Genomic DNA, 9,731 nt, shown 5'->3' with positions numbered 1-9,731 from the left:
ATGGCAGACTTGGCTAATTAGCCGTCGCCCTGAAGAGGCCTCAGAGGTGTCTCGTCCCCGCAGTTCCCTGGGCCTGGTATCCCAGAGGGAAGATTCCTCCCATCGCTGGTCCATGCCGTGATGGAGACTGCACAGGCTGCCGTGAACGCCCAGAGGTGAGAGCTCCTCCCTCTACTCAAATCACACCTCCTAGGTGAGGCTTTCTCCATCTACAGATTCAAAGGCCACGCCCCCTGCTTGTCCCCAGACTTCCTGTCCTGTTGCTCTGCTTGACTATTTTTCTTCTCAGTTCTTCTCTAGCACACTAGACATTTCAGTACTTCGTTTATTGTATGTCCCTGTCCTCTAAAATGGAAGCAGCATAAAGGCAGGGGTTTTTGCTCTTTTGCCTTCTTTTATTGATCATTTCCTAGAATTGTGCCTACCCAAAATTGAACTTGATGTCAATGGAAGGAAGGGCAGGGGATCCAGTCTGGGTGGAGGTTTAGCAGTGAAGGCTTCCTACAGGAAGTGACACAAGCTGAGTCAGGCGAGCATCTGAAATGGAAGGGGCGTTCCAGGCACACAAAACGCAGGCCAGGAAAAGGGCAGCATGCTCAGGAACCTTATGTCGTAGCACGGCTGGGGCCTATGGTGCTTGTGGGGTGTGATGTGTGAGATGCGGGTGGACAGTAGACCATGGTCACAGGGGAGGGCCCTGCGTGTCTACCCTGGCGAGTGGGAAGCCTAAGCTGGGGCTGAGGGTCAGGTGGGTGAGGGTAGCAGAGGGCAGGGGAGGGCAGACTTAAGAGGCTGGGTCAGGGGCAAGCATCATTTATAATTTGAAAGTGAACAGGTTAACGACCAGGAAGCGCTGTCCTCTACTGAGTGCTACGTGCGGGGCAGGCAGGCAGGGTGGTGCAACCTGCACTTCTAATGCATTACTTCACCCACCCCCACCTCCAGTCATTATACCAGGATGCCACGGAAACAGGGCGAGGAATGAGTGATGCCTCCGGACCAGGCTGGCGAATTACGAAGGAAATTTTGGTGCCCTTGGGCCAAGCCACGGTCAGAGATCACACCTCCGTAGGCTTGTGACTCCCCTCCCCGCCCCCACTTCACCAACCACAGCACCTCGTGCCTCTCCCCTCTCCAGTGCTCCATCGCCGCCCCCTCCTACAGGACATAGACAAAATGGCACCAAGGACCCCCAGGCTATAGGATTGAGGTAGGGGGGGTCCAGAAAACCATGAAAGAATAAACAGAATAAAGGGGAGGGGAATGGGGCATAGACACTGGTACCAAAAGCTAACAGGAAGTTGCTTAGCAATGAGGGGACAGTCGGTGTTAAAGAAAGAGGGCTCCAAGTGTCGAGCCAACAACCAGCAGCGAAATCTCGCTGGAAAGGAAGGGGCTTTGGCTAAGTGGGCGGACATGTGCTCCTTTTTCACTAGAGGACTAGGGCCACGGTGGGATGAAACTGGCCCAGAGAGGAGTCAGAGCAGGTGGGGGTCCTTCAAGAGAGCAAATGGGAGACTTCACGTGGCCCTTGGGCAGGTACCGAGGAGAGGGGAACGGCAGAAACAAGGACCTCTGCTGCGGCTGCCCGGCAGCGTGGACCCTCCAGGCCCAAGAATGCCTCCCACTGACAGAAGCCAGCAATTTGCTGACCTCACAAAGGTGGGCCTGACCACCTGGTTTCTACCTCAGCCCCAGTCAAGGTGATTCAACGTCACTGGAAGGAATGGACAGCGAACTCCTCCTTTCTCACCAGGGCCTTTGGGAGAGTTCCCCTGTGTGGATGACACCTGAAAGGTGAGCAGAGTACCATGTACCCACAGGGTGGTGAAGCGCACCACTGCTGTTATTGTTACTGTACCAGTAACCCCAACACCTGGCCTTTGCCCACCACACCCCCAGAGTTCTCCCGAGGGCAGCTGTTCCTCATACATGCCTCTCCCAGCCCTGCTCCAAACCATCTCCCCAAATCCACCCCGTGTACTTTCACCCCCAGAGCCCAAGGCGCTCCTGCTTCCTCGAGGACTTCAGCCCCTGACTGTCTCTACATCCACCGCACCCTCATCCTCTCTTCCAAAGCCCTGGAGCAAACATTCCTCCGCCAACAATTCCCATCTCTGCTAAACCTGAGCCCCCAGAAGCACCTGGGATTATTCAACCCCATGTCAAGTCTACATCCCATCCCCCATCCCTAGGTCAGGCCTCAGGAGTGTGCTAAGTGGAAAGTCTCAATGACTGAAACCTGGAAGACCTGCCCCTGTGACCCACTGTCTCTATACCCAGCTGTGCACATGGAAGCAAGTATTAAAAAAAGAAAACAAAACCATAAAAGGCGGCAAGGCAGTTTCAAGATTTATTGAAGTGGGTTAGAGGACACGATGCCCAGCACAGAAGACTCCAATGGGAACTCTTGTTTCTAAAAAGTTACACCAGGAGCAGACAAGGGGACACGGAGGCCACTGGATGACCTGGTCCAGACGGAAGGAAAGCAGACTTCTGGGTCCACGGTGCTCTGTGGCACCTGCTGGGAAGGGCAGAGCCAGCTGAAGGTCTCCAGTTCTGAATCCCAAGTCCCCAGAGTCCCAGGACTTGCCCTCTGCCCCGCTCACAGGGACAAAGCCCTTCCATACCGTGCTAAGGCAACAGGAGAAGGAGGTCTGGTGATGATCGGCGGCAACACCCCTCTTCACTCTGCTACGCCAGCATCCGTGAACAGCCCCAGAACAACCTAAAGGAGGAAGTCACATGAGGCCGGCAGCTTGGAATTTCTATTTCAGAAACACAGGCCGACTTAGCCCCTCGGCAGTTACTCACCATGAGGAGGCCCTTCCAGGGGAGCTGGGACCCAGGTCACCATCCTGAGAGGCCAGAGCTTCCATCCCTGAGGCTTCCTCCAAGGCAGCACCGCAGAGTGACGAGGAGGCCATGGGGCAGGAGGTCAGGACCAGGGATAACTCTCCAACGTTACCTCGTCTTCCTTCAAGCTGACACGCGTGAGAGTGCCCCCAATTAGTCAGGCATGAGCTGCGGGCTTTTCACACTAAACCTGGCTCAAAAAGGAATCTCAAAACTCCCAGAGAAGAGTCAAAATGAACAGTCTTTAAAAAATGGGCCTTCTCATGGCGACAGAGCAAATGTAGTAACTGGCAGAGAGACAGGTGGAGAGCTCGCTCTCAGGAGCTCTTCCCACTCGGCCCTACCCCTGTGGCAGGAGTGGGGACCGCCACCCCAGCAGCTGTCCCCCGCACTGTCATTACTGCCTGTACACCGGACTCCCAGGTGCTCATGCTCACCCCAGCCTCAAATCGTCCTCTTGTTCCTCCCTTCCCCCGAAGACCTTCCTATGGCCTATCACATCCCACTCCTTCAAAGGCCAGGTCCGCCACCTCCAACAAGCTGCTTCCCTTTGAAAATCGTACAGCAACGACTATACACCACCCAACATCGTGCTTATTCATTACGTATAATTCATCCTGGTTCCTTACACCCGTAAAGTATCTAAACCTGACACAGACGTAGCCTGGCTCTGCTAACAGGAGGCCAAGCTGAGACAGGCCAAGCTCGGAAGTCTCTTGTCACTGCCTGTCACACAGCAGCCCCCAGTGCCTGAGGGCTGGAAAGCACGGGCTGGAGAGAAGCAGGAGTGTGTGAAAGCGCCAGCATTTGAAAGGGACAGGTGTGGACCCTCCAAACACGGGAAATTGCTTTCCACAATTCCTCTCCCTGCATTATCAACGACCAGAGCACAGACAGCCCATGGCCACCTTTTGAATGCAGGTGCGTACAAGGCAGAGAGAGCTCCAGGAAGAGAAGGGACTGCCAGTGGCCTATACGGTAGACTGAGTCTGGGAAAACCACCCAGCCAAGCACAGGACCCACGGAGCGGCCATTCTTTCCTGCAAAAGCCCAACACGAACCTTCTCCCAAGGGGAATCAAAGAGAAGTCACTTTGGGGCTTCCCTGGTGGCGCAGTGGTTAAGAATCTGCCTGTCAATGCAAGGGACACAGGTTTGAGCGCTGGCCTGGGAAGATCCCACATGCCACGGAGCAACTAAGCCCATGTGCCACAACTACTGAGCCTGCGCTCTAGAGCCCACAACCCACAACTACTGAAGCGTGTGCGCCTAGAGCCCATGCTCCGCAACAAGAGAAGCCACGACAATAAGAAGCCTGCGCACCACAACGAAGGGTAGCCCCTGCTCACCGCAACTAGAGGAAGCCCGCACACAGCAACAAAGACCCAACACAGCCAAAAATAAATTTAAAAAAAAAAAAGCACAGTAAAAAATCCACTCAAAAAAAAAAAAGAGAAGTCACTTTGGACAAAAATGGGAAAATATTGCAGTTGGAAATTACAGAAATCATGTGGTCTTAAGAACCACAAAGTCACCTCTAACACAGCTTTGGTTTTTCAAATGAAGAAAACAAGGTTCTGAACAGGACACTGACTAAGCCAGCAGCAGAAGGCGATTCAAAGCCAGGGGAGGAATCTCTGATGCCCAGGTCCACCCATTTTCCATCACAACATCCTTCTGCCCACACTCCAGGGAAGGACAGATACCCCACAACTCTCATTGCCCCAGTGGAACTCTAGAGGCTCCACCCCTGCAGCAGCCACTGCAGACAGTGAAGGGCCAGATGTGGTCCAGGATGCCCAGAGCTGGGGCGGTGAGCAGGCCTGGGGACTCGTGGATGCTGCCTTCAGCTCACCTCTCGGCTCCCCTACATCTTCACCCAAAGCCCCTGGGAACACACACACACGACTACCGGATCAGAGGACCCAACACTCCAGAGAATGGACCAGAGATCTTACCTCAAGGACACTGGGGTCTAGACCACTCCTGATGACAACTTCCATGACACCTCTGCACACAGTGGACGCATCTGCAACAGACAAGAAGCCACGGATGAGCACCCGCCTCGTCCCTGCTCACAGCAGAGCACGTCAGGCACCAGGAAAGGACTTAGTGCAAGAGATACCAGACAATAAACGTTCTGCAGATGTTGGCTGTTATTATTTCCTGAACAGACACACTATTTCCTCATTAAAAAACAGTAGTTAACTCTAAAAAGGGAGACAGTGGATGGCCTATGGCAGGGTGGCCAATGCTGACCAATGTGTAATTGACCAGTGAAGGCGGAAAAGGACGCCATTGCCAGGTTTAGGGAACGTGCCATGGCCGACTGATAGCAACTGGGCATCAAGGGGAACTTAAGCAGCACACAGGGCCTGGTTCCCAACAGCAGGGGCAGGAAGCGAATGCCCCAACAACGACACTAATGCACGCATGATAGACCCCAAGGCCCTGGAGGCCCGAGGTGTGGCACGGAAGAAGCAGGAGTGTGTGGGAAAGCTCCCGGAACTGCAGGGTGAGGATGTGAACCCTCCAAATGCAGGACAACCCTACCATGTTTCCTCTGCCTGCACTACCAAAATGCAGGCCACAGGCAGCCCGTGATCACTTCCAAGTACAGGGGCAGGAAAGGACAGAGGGCTTGCTGAAAAGCGAGGCCAATGGCAGAGGCCTGGAGCAGTCGGCCTAACAGAGCACAAGGACCCAGTATTTGCTTCCAATCCTGCAAAAAAGCCTTCCACGTGGCCCAGAAGGGAGAGACAAAGGGAGGACACCTCTGAAAGAAAAGTGACAGAGTTCTTAGGTTGTAAAAGACAGGGACTAGGTGATCTGAGGACAAATGGCCTCATTGTAGTCCTGCTTTATGGAGGATGAAACCAGCAATAAGAGAAGGTCCCAAAGTTAGGAGGAGGCAGAGAAGTGACTGACACCTGGGTACAGGTGGGCATACCGAAATCCTTTCCCTGCCTCCGTTCACACATTCTGCCGCCAACATTACAAACAGTTTGAGGAAGGGCTCCCCAGGGGCTCTCAGAAACAAGCACGTAAAGAGGAACCAGGTGTGTTCCCAAAGGCCCCAGACAGGGTAACGCTGAGGGCCGGGTCGAAGCCACTCTCATCTCTCCTCTAGCTGCTTCCAGGACCACGCGGGACCTGCCTGTACCTTGAGGGAGGCAAAGCCCCAGATCTCCAGGGAACAGAGCTCACCTCAGCAGCACGTGGTCCAGCCGCTTCTTGACAGGATGGGGACACATCTCCAGGGTCTCCTCTGCAACAATCGAGAAGCCCTGGATGAGTGACCTAGATCCCACTTGGCCACAGCACGTCCTGGGAAGCCCAGGCCGAGTACGTGCATAGCGGCCACTTCACAAGCATGGGCTGCTGTTACCACCCACGAGCCACGCCACCACTCATGAACAGGACGGAAGTTATAACTCCACATGGGACAACAGCTCATCTGCATCTGAGGCAGAGGCCTTTTCAGATCATCTTTTGTGCAAACTCTAATGACACTGTACAGTTTCTGGAAGCTGGATCTTGAACAGGATAAAAGTCCAGGACAGGTCTGGGAGCGTGCAGCACCTGACAGGCCGTGCCTGGTCTGGTCTGGCCTTGACCCGGGGGTGGGGTAGGAGGGGTAAAGGCACCTCAGGCTGCCTGCGGAGGTGAGGTCTGGTGTCTATTGAAGCCTTGTCCAAGTGCAATACTGCTCTGGTTCCTGCCACCATAACCGCAGGCCATGGGGAAAGTCTCCCCTGGTGGACTGGGCTCCATCTCATGCCAAGGGACCTCCAAGGAATAAATACTGGCCAATAGGAAGAACAATTCCAAGAAAAGGAAACACAGGAAGTGCCCCCACCTCTCCCCTGGCTGGGTCACAAGCAGTCTTCCCCTGATTCTCCATGACATGATGGGCCACGCCACCTCACCGGGATGCGTCTGTCCTTTCCTTCTTTCCTGCTGGGCAGTTGTTGCACAGTTGCTGAGCACCGGAAACCTGCCAGGCACTGAGGCTGCGGAGAGGCAAAACTCACACACTGACCTTGAGATCAGAGCAGAGACAGGCAAAAAAACAAGAAAACCAACGATTTCCATGAAGTATGATTAGTGCCCTCATCCCACATCAAGCCACTTCCCACACTACATCACACCAGGAAACATGCTTGACTAAGGACCTGGAAAGGGGAGAGAGGGGAGGCAGACCTGGCTTCCTGGAGGGAAGCCCTTGGTGAAAATTACCCGAACAGTGGCTCCACAGCCAGCCCACAGCTCCTTAGACACAACCCATGCTTTATCTTCCTTTTTTAAAAGCTTCTCTGCAACTAGCACTGGGCCTCGCATAGGGAACACTCAGTAAGCCGCACACCAGGGGCCAGGAAGCATGTGTAAAGGCGGCGGGAGGACGGCCGAGTGGGACAGCTCCAGAGTTGGGAAGGGACAGGAGTGAACCCTCCAAACACGGGGAAACGCTTTCAGCAACTCCTCTGCCGGCACTACCAGGGACCAGGGCACGGGCAGCCCATGATCACTTCCGAATGCAGGGGCAACAAAGGGCAGAAGAAGAGCCAGACACAGGAGCCCGTGTCAGCAGCCGGCTCTCCGCCCAGGCACGGGAAAGCTGCCCAGCCAAGCCCGGGACCCCAACACTATCCTCACTTCATGGAAAGACTCCATCTCCCCTCATCAACAGAGGCCACAGGAAGACCAACTTCTCGTAAAAATGCCTCAAGTACTCCTCCACCCACAAAATACCAACTAAGTACCTACTAACCACTTGCCAGGCACTGGGGGTTCAAAGACACAGACCAGGCCTCTGCCCTCCCGACTGCTTGCTGTTTCCCCCCTGGAAGGAAAGGAAAGCTCAGGAGAATGGAGTAACTCACCCGAGGTTCCACGGCTAACGAGGGGCTGCGTCAGCATCTGAACTCAGGCCTTTCTGGCCCCCAAACCCAGCCCCACTCTCCTGCACAAGGCTTTGCAACACAGTTCCCAGAACCCCCCTGAGCCCAGGGACCACCCCCTCTGCCGCATGGCAGGAAGGCCACGGCCCCCAGTTCAAGGCCCTCAGGAGCAGCACTTGCCCAAGGGGCTGGGGCGCCCTCACTTTAAAGCTCAAACACCCGTTTGGAAAATGGAGGTTTCAACACTTTCCCTTAAAGCTTATTAGGGGGAAATGGGCTAACGCTCACCAGAGTATTTGACCGGTAACCGACGAACGGCTTTGGGGCCTGAAACGCTAGAGTCGGAGGTGATGGGCAGTGAATCAGGGGTTCTGGCGCCCCTCGGGCCAGGTTCACACGGGCTCTGCACGACCCCCTGCGGGACCTCGGGCCCACGCGTCACCCGACCTGTCTCTCGACATCAGCGGGCACAAGTCTCCCCACGGGGCGGGTGAGGCCAGGGGACCTGACGCTCCGAACCGGCGCCGGCCGGTGGCGCGGTGACCCGAGGCCTCTTTGTCTAGGACACGAGTCCCGAAAGGTCCACACGCGGCGGAGGGGACGGGCTCAGAACAGGGAGCGAACAAGGGCTCCGAGGTGACCTGCGGCTGGAGCTCCCCCCATCTCGGGCCTCAGTTTCCCCTCCTGTCGGGGGCGGGGAGACGGAGCACCGGCCTTGGAGGCCGCCGGGGGTCCCTGGGCAGCGCGACCTCGCAATGACTCACCCAGGGCGCCGGGACTGTCGGCTGCAGGTCATAGGGGACGACGAGAGAAGATGCTGCACGGTTCCCGGCGACTAGGCCGCAAGACGCAGCTTCCAGCGGTTGAGCGCCAGCGGAAATGCATTTGAGGTGCGGGATGCAGCCTAGAGCGGCAGCTCCCAGGGCGGAACCCGCGCAAGCGGTTCTTTCGCGGCCCCTTGTGGATTAGAACGGAAACTCTGACCTGCCAAGTCTCCAAGCATCCTTTCCTCTTCCCAACCGCCAATCTGAATATTAAATAGCTAGGACATCTGTAGTTTTGACCTGTCTACTCCTTCTCCCTGATTTTCTTGTGGCATTCACTTTTCCTGTTGAATTCAGTCTTGTTGGGAATATCAATTATGGTGTCTTGCCCTCTCCTGAGAAATGTTTGGGCGTGAGACCCAAGCTGGGAAAATTATACTTTCTTCCTTAATTACGTATCTCAAGTGTGAGAGAAGGGATCCTAAAGGAGCTTGGAGGCTAGTTGTGGAGCTATGAGTGGAGTCATACTTCAATTTACAAACTAAGGTGGTTTCTTGTAGGCGGTGTACCTTAGCAGGGTTTTGAAGGACTCAAACAGAAAGGGGGAATGGGAAGATGTTCAGAAAAGGGAGGAAAAGGAAGACGCACAAGCTGATGTGGCGGAAGGGATGGGGGAGTGGATACATGTGTTTGGATGTGAACAAGTTAGAAACTGGATAGAGCATCTCATTGCATGGCCTGTAATAGATGAATCTTTAAATGTTACAAGAGAAGAAAGAAATTCTCATTGTTGCAATGGGAGAGGCACTCACTTGATTCTGAAATGTAAGAAAAAGTCCATGTGTCTCAGTTTGCTCTTGGTTTCTGAGGGCTTAAAAAAATGAGGAAAAGGACAATTGAAATGATTCAAATAAAGTAAAATCAATAAAACAATGAGTAGAAACCAAAATGGCAGAAAATGAGCCTAACCATATTTAGAGCAACATAGCCAAACAACTTTAGGAATGGGAAAAGGGGCTGTGTACAGTCAGCAGAGGGTAAAAAGCTAGAGAACAATATGTTTGACTTTTTGCCCATAAAATTTTAAATTTAGGTAAAATGAACGCATTCCTGGAATATATTTAACAGAATTGCCTTAAGGAAAAATAGAAAACCTAAATAATTTCATAACACTTAAAAAAATTGAATCAGTTAATCTTCCCACAAAGAAA

At 53.9% G+C, this 9,731-nt stretch overlaps 1 long non-coding RNA gene and 3 other non-coding genes across 7 annotated transcripts; all 4 read right to left on the bottom strand.

Moving 5' to 3' along the window:
- Positions 1-2,339: 2,339 nt before the first annotated feature.
- Positions 2,340-8,669, bottom strand: LOC115839239 (uncharacterized). 4 transcript variants are annotated; one of them, XR_009559113.1, is made up of 7 exons: positions 8,521-8,669; positions 6,715-6,868; positions 6,063-6,123; positions 4,814-4,884; positions 2,815-2,984; positions 2,631-2,728; positions 2,340-2,524 (listed from the first exon to the last, which is right to left on the bottom strand). It is a non-coding gene; the product is annotated as an uncharacterized lncRNA (long non-coding RNA). The 4 variants fall into 4 exon arrangements; XR_009559112.1 differs by having other exon boundaries at positions 2,340-2,521; XR_004033960.2 differs by having other exon boundaries at positions 2,340-2,728.
- LOC115839411 (small nucleolar RNA SNORA71) lies at positions 3,645-3,779 on the bottom strand. The gene has a single exon (XR_004034060.1). It is a non-coding gene; the product is annotated as a small nucleolar RNA SNORA71 (small nucleolar RNA).
- Positions 5,345-5,477, bottom strand: LOC115839406 (small nucleolar RNA SNORA71). Its single transcript, XR_004034055.1, has one exon. It is a non-coding gene; the product is annotated as a small nucleolar RNA SNORA71 (small nucleolar RNA).
- LOC115839404 (small nucleolar RNA SNORA71) lies at positions 7,265-7,398 on the bottom strand. Its single transcript, XR_004034053.1, has one exon. It is a non-coding gene; the product is annotated as a small nucleolar RNA SNORA71 (small nucleolar RNA).
- Positions 8,670-9,731: the final 1,062 nt, after the last annotated feature.

Source organism: Globicephala melas, chromosome 15 (genome assembly GCF_963455315.2).
Source record: "Globicephala melas chromosome 15, mGloMel1.2, whole genome shotgun sequence".
In the NCBI taxonomy this organism is placed as follows: domain Eukaryota; kingdom Metazoa; phylum Chordata; class Mammalia; order Artiodactyla; family Delphinidae; genus Globicephala; species Globicephala melas.
This window is presented reverse-complemented; position numbering and strand designations above follow the sequence as displayed.